Source organism: Bos grunniens, chromosome 11 (assembly GCF_055505025.1).
Source record: "Bos grunniens cultivar Pamir isolate PY7600 chromosome 11, Bosgru_T2T1.0, whole genome shotgun sequence".
NCBI lineage: Eukaryota > Metazoa > Chordata > Mammalia > Artiodactyla > Bovidae > Bos > Bos grunniens.
In genome coordinates, this window is record NC_141175.1 from 67,229,752 (window position 1) to 67,248,696 (window position 18,945).

The following is an 18,945-nucleotide window of genomic DNA, read 5'->3' on the forward strand; positions in this document are numbered from 1 at the left end:
TACAGGGAAATCCATCTTCCACTCTCTGTCCCCTCTACCAAAATAGCTTTAAAATGAGTGTCCAGCCCAAAACAGGCTTTAGAAAAAATTATCTTTGCAAAGGGAGTGGGGAAGGACGCTGTGTGGAGTGGGCGGTAGCTTGGGTTGCCAGCCCTATCTATTCTTTCCCCTTGGCACCTGGGCTCCAGGGTGGCCAACTGCCTGTAGTCAGTTTGAATCTGCCCCAGAGGCTCTGAGTGGAGTGCAGGCCCGCAACTTGGGGCCAAGGTTGGCGAGTCCCATTGGAGCCCACAGGTCAGCAGGTTTTGGTCCATGTGCAGGACCAGGAAGGAGCTGGGGGTTCTAGATCCCAGCTGTCATCAGGGCAGTAGGTGGGGTGGGGATAGGTCTGGCCTACCTCAGTTATCAGGATGGCACAGGCTCAAGCCCTGTCTTCTGCTAGGATCCCGGGATTCTTCTCAGATTGCTCTGCAGAGCCCACGGGATGCTTCACGTCCTCCACTGTGATGCCCCCTGTCGTGTCCTGCATAGTGTCATCTCTGGAGGCCATGTTGGTGGACGTGGGTGAGAACACAGTTCGTTTGGCTCTGGGGTGTCAGCTCCCTTGCTGCGAGCAGAATCAAGGCTTCCATTGAGGCTCTGTGGGGGCGAAGATGATGTCTGGGGTCCCTGTTAGCCTGTCTCAGCTTTGGCAACCCTGGGAGCCTGCAGGAGGCATTGTGGGGCCAGCTAGTGTCCAGAGAGCCCAGCGGCTCTGTGACATTCTGGAGCTTAGGGAGAAGCATTCAAGCTCCTGTGGGGAAATGAGGCAAAACCTGGCTGTTGCACTTGAAGACACAGGAGGTGATGCTGATGTATCTTCCTTTCAGCTACAGGAGTAGTTCACCTGGGGTTGCAGGCCAGGTACCGAGAAGACAGGGACAGGGGAGGTAGGCCAGGCAGGTGTCAGTATAGTCTTGGAGGGCCACACTAGCAAATGTAGCCAGTGCCACCCTGTGCATACTACAACCCTCTTGGGCCACCAGGTGAACAGCTGACGAACTGCTCCGCCCACCTGGTGAGCACAGTGCGTTCTCCCTGCACGGGCTCTGGGACCTGTAAAGCCTCCTGCTGTACACAGGTGGGGCCAAGGGCGGCTCTGCGCCTCCACCACCACCAAGGCCCAACCTGTGGCGCATGAGCGGCACCTGGGTGCCCAGCCGCGTCCCCGCCTCCTCCTCCCACTGCCCCAATAGCTTCTCGTCACGTGCACGGCTAGTGCGTAGCACACGTGAACCTCATGTGGACCTCATCCCAGAGAGCTGCCGTTTCACGACCATGGGTGAAGAGTGCGTTTGGTCAGACCAGGGCTCTTGCGGAGATAAGTTAAAGAGACCAAAACCATGACTTGTGCCCAAAGCTCCAAAGCCATAAGGCTGCACTTGGCGGGTTGCGAGACAGAAGAGACTGCACTGGGTAACCAGTGCTGAACCTGCTAGTGAACTGGAAGCCGGAGGTCAGGGCAATGGCTCAGCGCCCCGGCTCCTGGAGGCAGTCCACACCGGTCTGGCTGACCACTTGCCTGGAAGATGCATCACTTAGCTCCTGCACCAGCCCCCTGCCTGCAGTGCCAGCCATCCTTTCTGAGAAAGAGATCTTTGCTGAAGGGTTAGAAGCGGCCTATCCTGTGGAAGGCGGGGTGTGCAGTCATTTTCTGTGGCCTGGGCCAGGCTGTTGGCATGCCTGCTGTCCGTCTGGAAGAGGCCAACAGTGCTCAGCTTGCAGGATGGTCAGGGGGCCACACTGGATGCATCCCAGAACCGCATTATGCTATCCTCGCGGCTGGTGAGCAGCAGCCCTCGCTGTGATGGCTGTGAACCAGGCCCCAATTTCAGAGGTGGGCCAGCTCAGCGCTACAGGAGGCTGGTTGGGACCTCTCCCGCTGGCTGGCACTCATGATGCCGGCCCACAGCTTGGCTGGGACAGTGGCGACGTGGCCTGAACAGGTAAGAGTGGACAGAAACTGTCTTAATGCTAAATATGTGCAGGAGAATAATTTTTCTAGTCCTTAACCATACCATTTCACAATACATGACTAAGCAGGAATATCCAAATATGGGTGGGTTACTCTGTGAGGAGCTGAGCATATTCTTTATTTGAAACAGAAGCTACATGTCAAGAAAGTTGGAGGATTTAGCGTATGAAAGATGGATTCTACTCAAGCCGTCTGTACTGCATTACCTCTTAGTTCGTACCAACAATATTGTTCTATCTACCACTTGCAATTTCTAAGTCATTTTCTCATTAAATTAGCTGTTGAGCAGGTGTAGCTAAAAGTGTCTTCAATCACTTCTGCCTTAATTTGAGAAAGGAGTTTTGCAAACCATTGAAATTTAATTTTAGAATCTCATTCAGTAGGCTAGAAGAAAAGGAAGGAAAACTGGAATTTTTTGGTTTTGCTTTTACATCTGGTAATACAGTTGGGGCTTTTATAACCAAAGGAAGGTGATAACTGAATAAAATTATGACAGTTCTAACATTAGTAAATTAAAAGGCTTTATATACATTATCAAACTCCCTTTCAGATCAGATCAGATCAGTCACTCAGTCCTGTCCAACTCTTTGCGACCCCATGAATTGCAGCACGCCAGGCCTCCCTGTCCATCACCAACTCCCAGAGTTCACTGAGACTCACGTCCATTGAGTCAATGATGCCATCCAGCCATCTCATCCTCTGTCGTCCCCTTCTCCTCCTGCCCCCAATCCCTCCCAGCATCAGAGTCTTTTCCAATGAGTCAACTCTTTGCATGAGGTGGCCAAAGTACTGGAGTTTCAGCTTTAGCATCATTTGTTCCAAAGAAATCCCAGGGCTAATCTCCTTCAGAATGGACTGGTTGGATCTCCTTGCAGTCCAGGGGACTCTCAAGAGTCTTCTCCAACACCACAGTTCAAAAGCATCAATTCTTCAGCGCTCAGCCTTCTTCACAGTCCAGCTCTCACATCCATACATGACCACAGGAAAAACCATAGCCTTGACTAGACAAACCTTTATTGGCAAAGTAATGTCTCTGCTTTTGAATATGCTATCTAGGTTGGTCATAACTTTCCTTCCAAGGAGTAAGTGTCTTTTAATTTCATGGCTGCAATCACCATCTGTAGTGATTTTGGAGCCCAGAAAAATAAAGTCTGACACTGTTTCCACTGTTTCCCCATCTATTTCCCATGAAGTGGTGGGACCGGATGCCATGATCTTCGTTTTCTGAATGTTGAGCTTTAAGCCAACTTTTTCACTCTTCACTTTCATCAGGAGGCTTTTGAGTTCCTCTTCACTTTCTGCCATAAGAGTGGTGTCATCTGCATATCTGAGGTTATTGATATTTCTCCTGGCAATCTTGATTCCAGTTTGTGTTTCTTCCAGCCCAGTATTTCTCATGATGTACTCTGCATATAAGTTAAATAAGCAGGGTGACAATATACAGCCTTGATGAACTCCTTTTCCTATTTGGAACCAGTCTGTTGTTCCATGTCCAGTTCTAACTGTTGCTTTCTGACCTGCATACAGATTTCTCAAGAGGCAGATCAGGTGTTCTGGTATTCCCATCTCTTTCAGAATTTTCCACAGTTTATTGTGATGCACACAGTCAAAGGCTTTGGCATAGTCAATAAAGCAGAAATAGATGCTTTTCTGGAACTCTCTTGCTTTTTTGGTATAAATGTGGCTATTTGTGTTTTACACAGAAGTCAGTAATATTAAATTATTTAAAAATATATACTATTTAAATGCAAATATATATACACTGTGTGTGTACACACACACATAGAATGAGAATAAATTAGTTTCCCTAGTTTTTCAACTTTTCTTCCTCATCAGTGGTTTCCTTCAAGGATGTCTTTTATGTCAAGCATCCCAGAATATTGTTTCCCACATCATTTATCATTTAGTTGCCATGTTTTATTCTTTGTTTCACCTGGATAATGTTAATGGACCAATGGTCCGGTACCTAAACAAACTGACCAGAAGGGCTAGAGAAGACTCCATGGGGCTCACAAAAGAAACCTTGTTACTGACATTTCCTTTTTGAACATGGCCTGCTAAGAACTGTTACTGAGTTAATCACCAAATGGAGGTTTGAAATTGACCACTCCACACACATGCAAACACACGCGCGCACACACACACACACACACTCACACTCACACTCAGCCCCACACCCCACAGCCCCCTGACCCCCACAGGTGCAAAATTCCTGTCTCAAGTTGATATCTGTCTTCTACTTAGGGTACTAGACCTTGTCACTTACTTCACCATTGAACAAATATATAATAATCCATAAACATTAGCATTGCTCCCAAACTATGGTGAGTGTACCAAATAAACCATGAGTCACAAAATGTTTTCTCGAAAGCCAAGCCCATCCTTCATGTGAACAGTTTTTGAAATGGATGCAAACACACTCTTGAACAATTCAGTTGCTAATATTTAGAACTTTTCCTGACCTTTGAAACCATTTCTCTTAGGTTTCAGGTCCTACAGTGAACTGAACATAAAGCTTAGAGATGAACAAATGTAAATTAAGTGTATTTTCAGTAAATACACTGGAAGAGCATACCGAAGGAAATTTCACATTACTTCATTTTTGAGCTGGAAGTTTTGCTTTTGTGTATAGACAGGTGAATACACAAACAAACACAGTCACACTTACACCTGTTGGTACACACATGCCTTGTCTTTACTAAAAATAGGCTAACATTCTGGATTGGATGATTTTTGGTGGCATAGTGTAACCAAACTTTTATCTATCAGGAATTTTTAAAGTCTGTCTTTTGGGATCTCCACTCATTCCTATCAGATTTGTTTCTGAGTAGGTTCCCTTTTGATGGTCAGAATCAATATTAAGAAACATATTCACTATCAGGTAGATGTCAACATCTGTTTTAGTTTTATTATTATTTTTTTTTTTTTAGCAGCAGAACAGCACAGATTTCTTGGTAATTTATTTTTGCTATCAGTAACTTTCCATTTTTTTCCCTGCTGCCCTTTTGAAATACATTTAAATCTTCCTTAAAATATAGTGAATACTCTTCTAGAGAATGCCTAACTTTATTTTAATTCCTTTGATTTGTAATGCATAGCTTTAGCAATCTGTCTCAACATATTATTTGTTTTCATCCCTGAAGCTATATGTTGAGAACAGATCTCAGAAGTTTGCTTTTTAGGATAACTTCCTAGACTATCAGGTTTCTACTTAGGACTCATCACCTTCTGACTAGTGTAACTTTCACGCAGTTTCATAAATTTAGTAAAATTTTTGAAATTTTCAAAATTTTCATAAAATTTTGTTTTATTATCATAAGGAATGACATGAGATGATTCTGGGTTCCTAGATTCTATATACTTAATGTACTAAGGAAGAAGCTACAGCTTCAAAGTAGAGGCTCAGGATGCAGTCGGGTCGGGGCAGTGATAGAATCAATGCGTTTTGTCAGTGGTGGTAGCTGGGGCTTGGACAGACAATGCTGCCAAAGGTCACCTCATGTCTAAAAGCAAGACCACTGGTATTTTTACAGAAACTTTTGCACGGGTGCTGCTCTAAACGCTTGTCTTTTCTTTCCCAGTTGAGCTCACATCAAGTCCTGTAGGGGAGTAGATGTTGATTTTCTTGGGGAGTCAATCCATCATTGCTGAGAGTGTCAGAGCAGGTGCCAGGTGATGGCAGAGTTTCGATTCACTACTGCAAACATAACATCACTTGGTTACTTCCTTCCAAGTAATCCACTAGGTAATGCGTCTTGTAAATCTCGCATAAACAAGGGTAGTTTTCAAAGAAAATAAGAAAACAACTGTGACAGTTAATGTGTTGTCCGCATTCATAGGGGTTTTGACCACGAAAGCACTTTGAAATTTTCAAGATGATCTGTGTGTGTGTGTGTGTGTATTTTATCAGTCCTCCATGCTGTGCTTAGTTCAGTCTACAATCTTGGAAATGATTCCTTTCTTTCCAAGATCCAAGTCATTACTGTGAATAATTAAAAAGCAGAGCTCTACCCTATTGGTAACTTCTTTTGACCTTGAAATAATCCCATTTCCTGGCACTGTTGTGGTCATCATGCCTGACCCTTCCCCCAATTCCCAGGCTCTGACCAGCTTCCTGCCTATGGTGGATCAGCACTTTAGGCACACACTTTCCTTGTTGAAATAGGCACACACTTTCCTTGTGAGATAAATATAATATTACATGTACATGCACTTCCTTACTGTGTTCCTCTTCTGTGCCAATTACGTATCTTTAATTAATCTTTTGTGTCTATTTTTTCTTAACTTAGACTTTATTCTCCAGAAAAACTGAATTTGTGAAGCATCAGTTAGTGTCCTGCCCCAAACGTTCTCTCATCTCTCAAGGTGCAAGCCTAGCGCTAGACTTTCCTTTTTTCATGCTGCATAGAAATTCTGTGACATTCATTGTGCTATTTCCGGTAGATGCCCAATAAATCTTGCTGAACTGAAACATGCATTTCTTTTATTAAAATATAAGCTCCCTGGGGATAGGGTTTGTGCCTTGGTGCAACCTGCAGTGTGCATTTGGTATTATTTTAAAAATCTGCCTTTTTTTGATTAACAGATTGATTTGATAAACAATTTTGCTTGAGTTTCTCTTTTTTAGAAAGGTCAAATACTTGATTTGTCTAAAACCTTGCAAGTGCTCTATTTTAGACAGTCATTCCTAAAAGGGATTTGCTATGCTGTGCTTAGTCTCTCAGTTGTGTCGGATTCTGTGACCCCATGGACTATAGCCTGCCAGGCTCCTCTGTCAGTGGGGATTCTCCATGCAAGAATACTGGAGTGGGTTGCCATGCCCTCCTCCAGGGTATCTTCCCAGTGCAGGGATTGAACTCGGTCTCCCACATTGCAGTCGGATTCGGAGCTACCAGGGAAGTCCTAAAGGGATTTAGGTATCTTCTTACTATGTCACTGTCCTTTTTCTGGTTCCTCTAGATTTTACTGTGTGTATCTTATGGGGAGATAAAGCATTTGTCCAGTCTGCTTCTTTATAGGAATAACTGAAAGGGCAATAATTCGGCATTTGCTAGTTTTTAAAAAATGGAAGGAAGGGGAGGCTTTTAATTGTATGGGAAATTTAATTAGATTTAGACTAATTAAATTCATTTTTTATATTAACATGTTCACAAATATTATTGCATCTCGTTAGATTTCATTCTTCTAGCCTTACTGAACAATATTCAGTAGTAGTTTCAGATTACAATAAGTTCATTATGAAGATAAGGTGGAATTAGTGTAGGAAGCTCAGCTGGTTGAAGGGGTCTGTACTTTAATTACTGCAGAGGGTGTGCATATTAATTACAACACAAGTGGTATTTACTGTACCTCAGGAACATATGACAGGGTAAAGATACTGACAGCGCCAGCTAATAAACTCAGTATGGTAATGAGGAGGAAAGACCATAAAAATAGAAGGAAATAAAATTATTCATAAAGTATATTGATCCCAAAGTAAAGACATTAAGCTCTGATGAAGGGCAACAAAAGGGAAGCTCCTCACTTTATCAAACAAATAACCAAAGTAGAGAAATGTTAGCAGGGAGACAGATTGTCATTATACTGGTCACATGATCACACTCTAGAGAGTACACAGGAGCCATAAAATGGGAGATTTTTTAATAAATCAGCAGAAAGCCATACTGTCACCTGCAGGAACCGAGGTCGCAGTGGCTGAGGACAGCTCCTGGGAGTGGAGAGGATGGATATGCTGCAGTGCAAACGCGAAGGAACCGCACACACACAAAGTCCGGTTCAGGAGCCATCACACCCTCAGGAAGAGCAAGGGGGCACCTACATATCCTGTGGAATAGCTCTCAGAAGCAGTCCACAGACTATCACCCACTTTCCCCTGTGCTTTGAAATCATCAGCTATGATTTTGAGGAGGTGAAGGGAAACCAGTGGGTCTTGGTTGAATAATTGTTCCCAGGAAGTGCTCGTTTCTGTCATGATCCTGTCTAAATCTCAACGGAAGTTCAAATTTTGGCCTAGAGTGATTAAATCTGAAGCTTTATTTATTTATTTTTTTGTTTTACATGTGCCTTCCAAAGGAATGGTCAGTTTTCAAACAATCGTTTAGTTAACTACTAACACTTATAAGCAAGCTCATTTTAGAAAAAAAAAAAATAAATAAATAAAACTACCCAACATGCTAATTCTTCCTTTACATCAAATAATTAACACAGTCAGGTTTTTCTGCTAAGTATTTGTTATTTTGGAGTTTATTAGCCAGGCTGCCACAGATACTGCTCATAGCTGATATATGGGGAAAAAAAGGACATTAGTTGACTATTTATTTTAACACATGAAATGATGATGTGAACAAAACTCTGCATTGCTTTAAGTTAATTTTATAAGGAAAACATTTTTTTGTGGGCATATGTATGAATTTACTATATATTGGAAAAATGTGATATATGTTTGTATATATGAATTCGAATGTATATATTGGGTTGATCAGAAAGTTCCTTTGGGTTTTTCTGTAACATCTTATAATATTATAATAGCATCTTAGAATATAATATGCTATTATAATTTTATAATATCATCTTAGAATAGAATATTGAGGTAAAAACACCTCCAAAGAATAATAGTAAACCTAGAGAAAAATGAGAGAAGGGCATACTTTGGGTAGTGCATAACCTGGGCCCACCTCTTGGTGACACAATTAGATTCTTCTGGAGACAAGAAGTAAAAGAATATAGTCCTCAGTTTCGTTGAAATCTATAAGATCATGAACCAAAAGGATTAGGCATAAAATTAAGAATGAACTTGTGGGAAAATCTCACTTTGAAACTTAGGCAAGACAAAAGGAATAACCGATTCGCTCAGATATGAAGTATTTTGATTTATGCCTCCTCTAGCAGAAATGATGACAGCCCTGGACACCATCATGAAGTAGGGGTGCCATCTTGTTTTCAGTTTCTTCCTCTGCCCTTTTCAAGGTCTTACTCTTATCCCTGATACATTCCAGTGGTTTCAAACTAGTATTTCTCTCCTTTGATGGAAGGTTTGAAAAGGTCTTTCACTCACATTAAGGAAAAATATAGCCAGGAATATTCTTATTTTAAGAGCACAGTGCTCCATGTGAGCTCACATGTTATAACTTGACTGTTAATGAAGTAGTTGTATAGATAAGTGGAAAAATCCACCTGAAATCACCCAAAGCTATCAAATATGCATATGATGGACATGAAAGGTCAAACGTAGAACATAGGGAAAAGAGGTGGTAATTCACGTTTTGTAATTGTTGTTGTTGCGAAATGGGTTACTTTTTAAAATGTTATTGGAGTATAGTTGATTCACAATGTTGTTTTAGTTTCAGGTATACAGCAAAGTGAATCAATTATACATATACATCTATCTGCTCTCTTTTTAGATTCTTTTCCTATATAGGCCATTACAGAGCGTTGATTAGAGTTCCCTGTGGAAATTGGTTACTTTCACCGATATATGTGTGCTAGTATAATGTTTGGAGAAGGAAATGGCAACCCACTCCAGTATTCTTACCTGGAGAATCCCAGGGACAGCGGAGCCTGGTGGGCTGCCGTCTATGGGGTCGCACAGAGTCGGACACGACTGAAGTGACTTAGCAGCAGCACAGCAGCAGCAGTATAGTGTTAAGGCACCAAGGCTGTGGTGCTATTTGGTACCTGGAATGTGGTGGGTAGGTGTTTGATAAATATTTATTGAGTAAATAGATAACAAATGATCGAATGATTGAATGAATCGGAGGCTCAGGTGACGTCTTATTAGCCCTTGAAAATCACTGGCAGTGTTTCTGCTATGCTGAGTGAACTGGGTACTGGCTATTACACTGGCCATGAGCTTTTGTGCTAGCAGTCCCTAATTACAGTATCTCTGTCATCACCTGAGAAGTGAATACCGGCTGGAGGATTATCACTGTCGGGTAACTAGGCCCTTGCCTTGTGTTTGGATGTAAAGTATGTAGGTCATAATGGGAGACTGATGCACTTGTATTGAAATCTGGACCATGAAGCTGTCTGCAACTCACCCCTTGGGAGGTTCAAACAGCTTTATGCTAAGTATAAAAAGCTTTAGCAGACTTTCAGTTATCAAGATGTTGACGTATTTTTTGTTGCTGTTGTTCGGAATATCCTGACACTTGGAAACAAAAGAATGTTTTAGGTGCATACCAATTATGTGTATGAGTTTCTTGGAAACAGATGGAAAATTCCAAGCCCATGACCCCCTATCAACCAGGATTTAGGATGGGCTAAGTTGAGTATCATCCTGATTTCCTGTGAGTGCTTCTGGATGTCTGATATGACTTGACTTCTCTTTGTCAAGGTTAAAAAGTTTTCCCCTTTGTATGATTTTTCCTGGTCCCTTTCACAAGGTTCCCGCTGCCCTTGTGCCATCTCACTGCCCTTAGCTTCTTCCCTTTCTTTGTATACATTGCTTCATTGATACGTAGTTCATTGTTCACCATTGTTTTTCATCCTCCCATCTAACTTGGTTCTGATATTATTTTTACAATTTATATTTTTGTCTTTTTTTTTGTATTTTTACTGGCTAATTTTTGAACTTGCCATTGAGGAACTGCTCTTTTCTTTTTCAGCAGAGAAAGAGTTAAGTTTGTTGAGAAACTAGTTTGGGGACATCAATCAATCAATGCCCATTTAAGAAGGAAGCGTGGTTTTTAGCATCCTCCATTTATTTCTTCTTTGAATTATGAGGAGATAAGGAATATTTGATGTAGTTTATTAAATAGACATGGATTCTGATGTTCAATAGATCTTAGATAAAAGGATTTAGGAATTAAAATAGCAGTGAAACAAAATGAGCTGTGCCATCTAAAGACGGGGGTAACAGCCTAAATCATCAAGCTAAGAAAATAGTTATTTTTACATTTGGAATAAGTATATAGGCAGTCTCACCACACCATATTGGTTAAAATTAAATATTTACATTTAAACAAATAAGTGATCTTTTAAAATATGATATTACATTTGACCCAATATGCTTTGTAATCTCTGCAGTTATAGGGAGCCACAAAATCCTATGTTTCAGCCTCATAGAACATCTTGTTGATGTTCACTGCAGTGGAGCAAAAATTAAAGGAAGTCCCCAAAGCATTTGAACCTTAGTGCAGAATTTAAGTTCTTTAAGCACCTCAAGCTCCATGTAATTTCATAGATTAAAGTTTTAAGAGGTTAAGTTTCTGGTATAACAAATTTGTGTTTGTGTACATTGATAATTAGGAAAAAGTATTTCATGAAATTCTGAGGAGGTAAGACTAAATGGTTAATTAAAAATTATAACGTTCTAATCAATAAAAGAGATGAATATGATTGTTCTTGCCATTCTATTTCTTGGGCCTTGTAAATCTTCATAAATTCTCTTCTACTTTTTTAAAAGATCATGTTATATATTCATTTACCACAAAGTGGGAGCCATAGTCAAGGTTTCCTATAAGTTTTAGGTTCTAGAGCTCCAAAGACTGTGCTCAAATAATAATTCATTGAGAAATCTCAAAAATGTCTCATAGAATATAATAGTAATAGAAATAAAGGAACACAAAAGGCAAGTGTGATAAAAGATTCACAAATCTCTCAGGAATTGTTGAATTGATCAACATCCCTAGGGACTATTGAGAAAAGGGAAGGTATCATGCTTGTATTTGATTTAACAATAAAAAAAACACTAAAGCAAACTGTTTGATTTCATATGGGAAAGGTCATTTTTTCAGTTACGTTCTCTGAAACAGTCCCACCCTCTGTTCCTTCATTCCTGTTACAATTAGTCATTACCTACTATTGCTTGTGGTTTGTTGGCAATTCCTAACTGCAATCTGTTGCTCTGTGACAGATCGATTCTTTTAGCCCAGACTCATTCCTGAATTCAGCCAAAATTAAAATATATATATATGTGTGTGTGTGTATGTACATACACACATATACACATGCATATACTGTCTAAGTCACATTCTTCTGGCTAATGGGGCAGATCATTCTTTAAAAAGATGCTCTTAAGGAAGACCATTAATGAACCCTGCATGTATAGAATAAAAATGAGAAGTATTAAGGAACTCCCTCTGCAGAATGAGTTCAGAATGCACATATGTAGATGGTAGAATTTGAAGTATATTCATTTACTCTCGTCACTTTTAAAGGAGATAATTTCAGGGCAGTATTTTTGTTAGAGAAGAGGAGTTGCTTCTGAGCCTACAGAAGAGAATTTGTAGAAATCTTGTTTACACCCACACATATAAAGATGTGTACACACAGCACTACGTTTAAATAATTCCAGTAAGATTCATATTGCTAGGGTTTTTCAGAAAAAGAAATTAAAGTTTTGTTGCAATCAATTTAACAGTCAGAGCTTTAGTGTAGCAAAATATATGCTTCATAGCCCTTCAAGATTTACGCAGTTTGTACATATAGATATATGCTGTATATATTTTGAAGTGATACGTATGTTGAATTTTTTTCCTCACTTAAAACCATGCTGCATAATTGATTGGGAGAGTTACTCTCGTCACAGTCTATTTTTGCAGCAAAGCAGAGGCTATTCGAGATGCTTGTGGGTTTTTTTTTCCTTAAATGCTTTACTTTATTGCAAGGAAAAGGAAAACTAGTCATTATATAGCATAATACTATTCTTCAGTAATTTTTTCTGAACAATGCTGAGTTAAGTAACATTGTTGCATGGCAAGATCAATATGTAACATTTTTTCCATTAGCCTTTGGTGTTACTGTTGTCTGACTCAGTGCGACTGTATTTGGTGAAACACACACACAATCATACACACTCACATGCTCCCTGACGTTTTAAAAATGTATAGTCCCTCGAGTTTGCTACCTTACAGATCCAAGGAACAGCTTGCTTCTCAACATTTATATATAATAAGATTGTCTCAATCACAAGACCAGGGTCACAAGAGTTGCCAAATTAAAAAATTGGTGGTCTAGTGAGGAAAACACTGCTTAACCAAAAGGCAGATGTTTCACTCTATGTTATACATTGGTGGAATATCTTCAATTTGTCACCATCATTTTCTCAAAGTATAAATTAGCCACTGTCATGATTCCTATTTCCATTTCATGTTTTTAAAGGGCCCCCCTTGTTTGACTCCTGGGAAACTACCAGCTTTCTTCACTTTAAAAAATGAGACAAGGTAGTCATTTATGAGAAATTACTGTAACCATTTGATAAATATTTAAAAAATCTTTTTCAAGCTCAGTTTGTAAGGAGGCTGTAGGTATTATGGTTATAATGCAACTTTACAAATAAATCCATGGCAGCTGATGCAGAATTTAAATAGTATATCAATATACACATGTGATAGGGGCTAGAAAATACCATATGTAGGATTAGGTTGCAAAATGCTTGCGTATTTAGTCTAATTACTCTTCTTACCAAATCCTTTTATGAATAAAAAGAAGAGTTCTTAAACACAGAAATGTGGAAACTGAGAACTGAAAATGTTACCTGCAAGTAACCAAGGGATGTAGAAAGGGGCAGCTCTATTACACTTTGTTTTGTATTAGTACTGCCTTTATAGAGACTCGGTATAATCTTTTTCCAAAATTAAAAGGGTTTTTTGTCTGCAATTAACTTTTTTCCCAAAACTGTAACTTTACAAGACTTGATAAGAAAAATTATGTAATACACTAATTTATTGGAACGTTACATAAGATTATAGTCTACTTTTAACATGATATCATTGTATGTAGACTCCAAAGACTATCAGATTATTCGGATTTTACTAGATCTGAATAAATAACAGAAAACACACAGAAACTAATTCAAACATATTTCTTTGTTCTGGTAAATTACTACATATGCCTCTAGCTTCCTAGTATCTGTGGTTCTATAAAAGGAGACTTTTTTTTTTGCCCTCCCAGTGTGTTTTATCCACCATTTAAAAACACATTTGAAATATATTGCAATCGTGTGAGAAGTGACATAAATACATTTGGTGATTAATATTTATTTGATCAACTGTGAGTGCAACAGTATGACTTCTAATTTGAAACCACACAAGCTTCCTTTTCAGCAATCTTGCCTTTCAAAGCCTTTCATTTGCTATAGCACAGGCTGATCTTGGAAAGAGAATTTGTTAGATGTACTTTTCCCTTCTCTTTTTCCAACTTAACTGTTGAAAGAGGAGAGTGGGCATTTCGCCTTCTTTCCAGGTATGCCATATTGAAACTTGTAAGATGTGTGAGTGGATGGGGAAACTCTTAGAGTCTAGGCCTCCGGGTGATTCCTGAGGGCTCACCCTGTTGAAACTTGTTCCAGGGTGTGTGTATTTAAAGGTCTACATGTACATTGTCCGCAATATGTAAATATGCTCCCACACACATTCCCTAAAAATGGCAGAGTAGATGTCAGGAAGACATCTCCGATCTTAAATAATGTCTCTGTTCTCTCTCATATTATTATTCCCATTGTTTTATTTCTATCCCCTGTGCTTGTGGTGTCTTTTGTGGCGCTTCAGCTGTGATGAGATGGGCGGGTGAGCGGCTTCCTCTAGAACTGATGCCAGCTGGTTTGGAGGACTGGCAGACCCTCAACTCTCCTTCTATCCACCACATTGGAGACTGACTTTATTATCTGCCACAGCTCCATGCCATGCACAGTCTCCAATGGCCCAGAATGCCGGCACGTAACACAGCCCCATTCACCGTCGCACTTATTTTGATTTAGTCATAACTTTAGGAATTGCCTTTTAACAACAACTACAGAAAAAAAGTGAGGGTCATCTACTTCTAATGCTGGAAACCCTGTGATAATCTGTTCCATGCATTCAAATGAAAATATGACTTCTTGGCAGAGAATAGCATTATAATGTAAAATCCCATATGCTGTTATACAGTATGTTGCAATCTGTTTTACGGCTGCCTCTATTCTAACGAGTGAATACTGCCAATAAAGCAATTGAAGATAACACTAATTGCTTATTTCTGTGATCCATAATTTTTATGGCTGCCTTATAGCTCTTTAGTCAAATAGATGCTTTTTGGCCTTTAAGATCTAGAACTCATGTACTGCAGCGATTGAAACTGGAAATGTACATGCTGGCCTGAGAGGCTTGTACTTGATGGACAGAATGCTACAGAAAAATAATGGAAAGATACAAAAATATATGGAAGTCTTACACTGGCTCCAACAGGTAAACACAAATTTTATCAATATTTAGGTAATAAATGGCTGTGTTTGAAACTGAATTAGGCTGTTGGGTCTTGATTAGCTTCATTCATTTGGGGGCCTGTTGAATGCAAAAATGACCGTAGAGTGGTGGTGGTTTGATCCTGGGTTTTGCCACATATTGACAATATGATTTTGTGATCTTGAGCCAGTAATTCAACTTTTCTGAGTGTAGGTTCCTCTTAGGAATGCTTTGATGATTAACTGGATGGGTACATACTTCAGTGACTATATTGTACCCATGTTAATGATTGTCTGCTTGATTCTTAACCTAGATCATACATCATTTGTTCAAGGATTGTTCCAGTCTTTTGCCCCTCAAAGATCATGGACCAGCAGCCCCAGCTGCTTGGGAGCTTGGTAAAGATGTAGGATCTCTTTCCACCCAGACCTGCTGACCAGACTCTTCCCTTTTTCAGAATCCCTAGGTGATTAGTATACACACTAGCCTAACTTGCTTCATAGATGAGAGAGTTCAGATGCAGCAAGGTGAAGTGATTTTCACAAGGTCCACAGTGCATTCAGAGTTAAGCCAGGACAAGAACCCAGGTCGTCATACCCTACATCTAATCCACACTGTCTCTCCACCTTAAAATATAGAAGGTTTAATTTTATCGTGTGACAGATTTCAGATTAACTACATGGGCTCAAAAGTGGGCAACATGTTTGTAGCTTAAAATAGTTTAAGTCAGAAAAGCCATCTGTTTCTGCTTTATTTGGTCAGATAGAAAAAATAAGAATCAAAGCAGACAATCAATAGGTTGTATTACTGAGCTTAAAATATATAAAATGTGTCTAGAATACCCATAGATTTCTATTCATGAAGTTCAGTGGACACATTCTCAAATTGAAGGATTTAAGATATATGCCCTTAAATAAAGTGCACGTGCAAAGATCACAGGGACCTACCATTCTATTTTTTCTACTTGTATCCAGCTTTCTAGCTATTATGATCTCTTTGATAGGAAAAAGAGATGATGCATATGTATAAGTAAGTATTTATTTCTCCTGTTGCAATAGGAATATAAATGTGCTGTGCCCAAATGGAGGTGCAAAAGGATTTTACAAACAATAGCTTAAAAATGCTCACAATTCCCTGATGAGATATATACTCTAGTTCTGAAAAAATAGCCCTAGATCAGTTTAATCATAATATATATATATATATAAAACCTGTATATATGTTATTGAACACATTGATAATGTTGCATTTATTAAGAGCTGAGCATTGTGAACATGTAAAATTATCTCATTTAATATTCACCGAAGCTCTATGGGATGCTATTATAATCCTCATTTTATTAGTGAGTGATGACCCTCAGGTTGGGAGGGGTCAAGAAATGAATGTGCCCAACGACACACAGCTGCAAGATACAACAGAGAGAGAAACATCAGGAATAAAGAGTTTAAGTAAATCTTCCAAATTAATGTTGTGACTTGGGAGTAAAATGTTTGAGTCCCAGTTTCTCAGGTTCTGATATCATAGAGGTCTTCTCTAGATGTGAATTTCTACCATAATTTTGTTCAGTGAGGCTGGGATGGTGGTGACCTTTTCTTCCTTTTGCCCCAAGCACACAGGTGGGTGGGACAGCTGAGGTTCCGGACTCCTTGGAGGAGCCTGTAGCTAGAGAAAGAAGGAACCTTAAGCTCATCTCCTCTCCACAGTCGGTCTCTGCTTCCCCAGTAATGCTGAGTCTGGGTTCTTGGTTCAAAGACTGTTCTCTCTAGAACTGAGATTGACTACAAATAAGGTTTTGTTAAAAATGCCAACATAACTTGCCAATGAAAAGTGCTTACTTTTCATACTTTCTTAATGAAATCAGCTGCACAGGCTTTCCACAGAGAGATGAACATTGAAGCCAGGAGGAAGAGACAGAGTTACCCACAATAGTTCTAGATACAGCTGTGGGAGCTGCTTTATGACTGAAAGTGTGGAATTGAGGAGAAATGCTTGAAAGAAAAGCAAGGAGCACAAATGAAAGTAATTGAGAAAGTGAAAGTAATTGAGAAAGTCTAGGTAAAATACTTGTTAATAAGAAAATGGTAAAAATGATTGATCTGGAAAAAGAACGAAATCTCAGGCATACAAGAAAACTCATGAAATTCACCACCCCTGTTTTACAGGACACACTGGGCTCCATGCTAATAGTCCTTGTGTGGAATCTCTAAAGCTGCACCTTGCCAAATGTTCACTGTTACTATATGTGAAACCTCATCACGAAAGGAATATGATCAGAAAAAAGGAATATTGCAACCAGCTGTAACCTCTAGCACTCAAGTATCTCACCTTAAGAGACAAACCCTGTTACTTAATTCCAACACTTCATAACACCTCACAGAAAAAGATAGTTTTTGTCTTTTCTTTTTCATTTTTTATTTCTTCTTTTTTTTATTAGGTGACTAGATTCTATATTATCTTAGAGTTCTAGTTTTGACTACCTGATTTTTTTTTTTAAATACTGGAGAAAAGACCAGTTTAAATATCTCCAGCCTCCCAATAAGATATTTGAATATATTGCAGTATTTATGATACTTACAGAATGTTATTAATGAAAATTTTCAGAGAAAAAGAGTAATAAATCATCTCTTGGGTACAAAAAGAAGTAACCTATCACAAAATTCTGATTTTTTAGAAGAAACCTCATGTAATGTGCAGCCTATCATGATTAGAGAAACAATGATTCTTCATTCTTTTTACTTTAAATTCTGGCTAATTTTTAAAACCTTTCTGCTTTACTTTAGAAATAGGACTCTGGCATTGCCTTCCTGTTGGGCTCTGATCAGCTTGATTTTTCTCCTACACCAAAGGGCTTTTATTTCATCTTTTTTGTGAAATTGGCTAGTTTCCTAAAGTTACTCTTCTATTATAATTTAACACATTAAAAGAGTAAGAAAAAAAGGGAGATCTAATGTGGTATTATTTTATTACTACATAAAACTCCATTGTCAGAACAGAAGATACAGGAAAGGCTCTGCACACAGATGGCTAAAAAGTTAAAGCTGAGTAAATGATCAGAGAGAGAGAAAAACAGAATTGTGTTACAGTCGATGTTCCTCGATATTATTTTGTATGCATGTCTTTGAATTTGAAATTCAAATAAGGCTTATATATATATATATACACATAATTAAAACAATTTTTTGTTAAACAAGCAGACCAGATATCCAAATAAGAAGATGCTGTTGGAATTATAGGGATTAATATGAACAAACTTAACCCTTTTTAACTTACCATCACGTAACATTTCCCGCTTACATGCCACTAGGATTCTGGGCAGGGCCAGCTGGGGGCAGCTTGGAGGGGTGCAGAGGGAAGGGGCATGTGAGGGAGAGGAATAATAGAAACCTTTTTACTGTATTGATGTGAAATGAAAAGTAATTCAGAAATGCAATTTAGTGATGACCTCTCCTCTGGGTGGCTATGAAAAACAGCCTTGTTTTCTTTTTATAAAGAAATGCTGGCATGCTTGACTTTAGTGAATCAAGAGAATTGTTTGGCAAATAACAGTGATGGTGTGTGTCCTTGTCAGAACACCTGCTGTATTCTCCCAGCAAACACTGGGGCCATGGCGTCTCTCCTCTAATGACACCTCATCAATCCGCTCCTATCAATGTCCCAGCCATGGAGGTGACTTCGAGTGCTCAGAAGCCTTAGAAAATGTCAACGTTTTGGGAGAAAAGGTCAGTCACAGCTTCCCCCCCACCTCCCCTGCCAAGCCACCGTGGGCCTGGC

The 18,945-nt window shown here is 39.4% G+C and overlaps 2 long non-coding RNA genes and 1 pseudogene across 4 annotated transcripts in view; 1 reads left to right on the forward strand and 2 right to left on the reverse strand.

Annotated features, from left to right (window-relative positions):
- Positions 1-295: 295 nt before the first annotated feature.
- On the reverse strand, positions 296-1,981 carry LOC147363273 (lethal(2) giant larvae protein homolog 1-like; annotated as a pseudogene).
- Positions 1,982-5,382: 3,401 nt separating this feature from the next.
- LOC147363274 (uncharacterized) lies at positions 5,383-9,836 on the reverse strand. Of its 2 annotated transcripts, none has more exons than XR_015135934.1 (2): positions 9,546-9,836; positions 5,383-5,711 (listed from the first exon to the last, which is right to left on the reverse strand). It is a non-coding gene; the product is annotated as an uncharacterized LOC147363274 (long non-coding RNA). The 2 variants fall into 2 exon arrangements; XR_015135933.1 differs by lacking the exon at positions 9,546-9,836 and adding an exon at positions 7,685-8,015.
- Positions 9,837-14,584: 4,748 nt separating this feature from the next.
- LOC147363275 (uncharacterized) overlaps positions 14,585-18,945 on the forward strand; it is a 270,612-nt gene continuing 266,251 nt past the window's right edge. Inside the window, exons 1-2 of one of the 2 annotated variants that reach the window (XR_015135935.1) lie at positions 14,585-15,177; positions 18,743-18,893. This is a non-coding gene — a long non-coding RNA (uncharacterized LOC147363275). The remainder of the gene's footprint in view (positions 15,178-18,742; positions 18,894-18,945) is intronic. The other variant, XR_015135936.1, reaches the window with a different exon arrangement.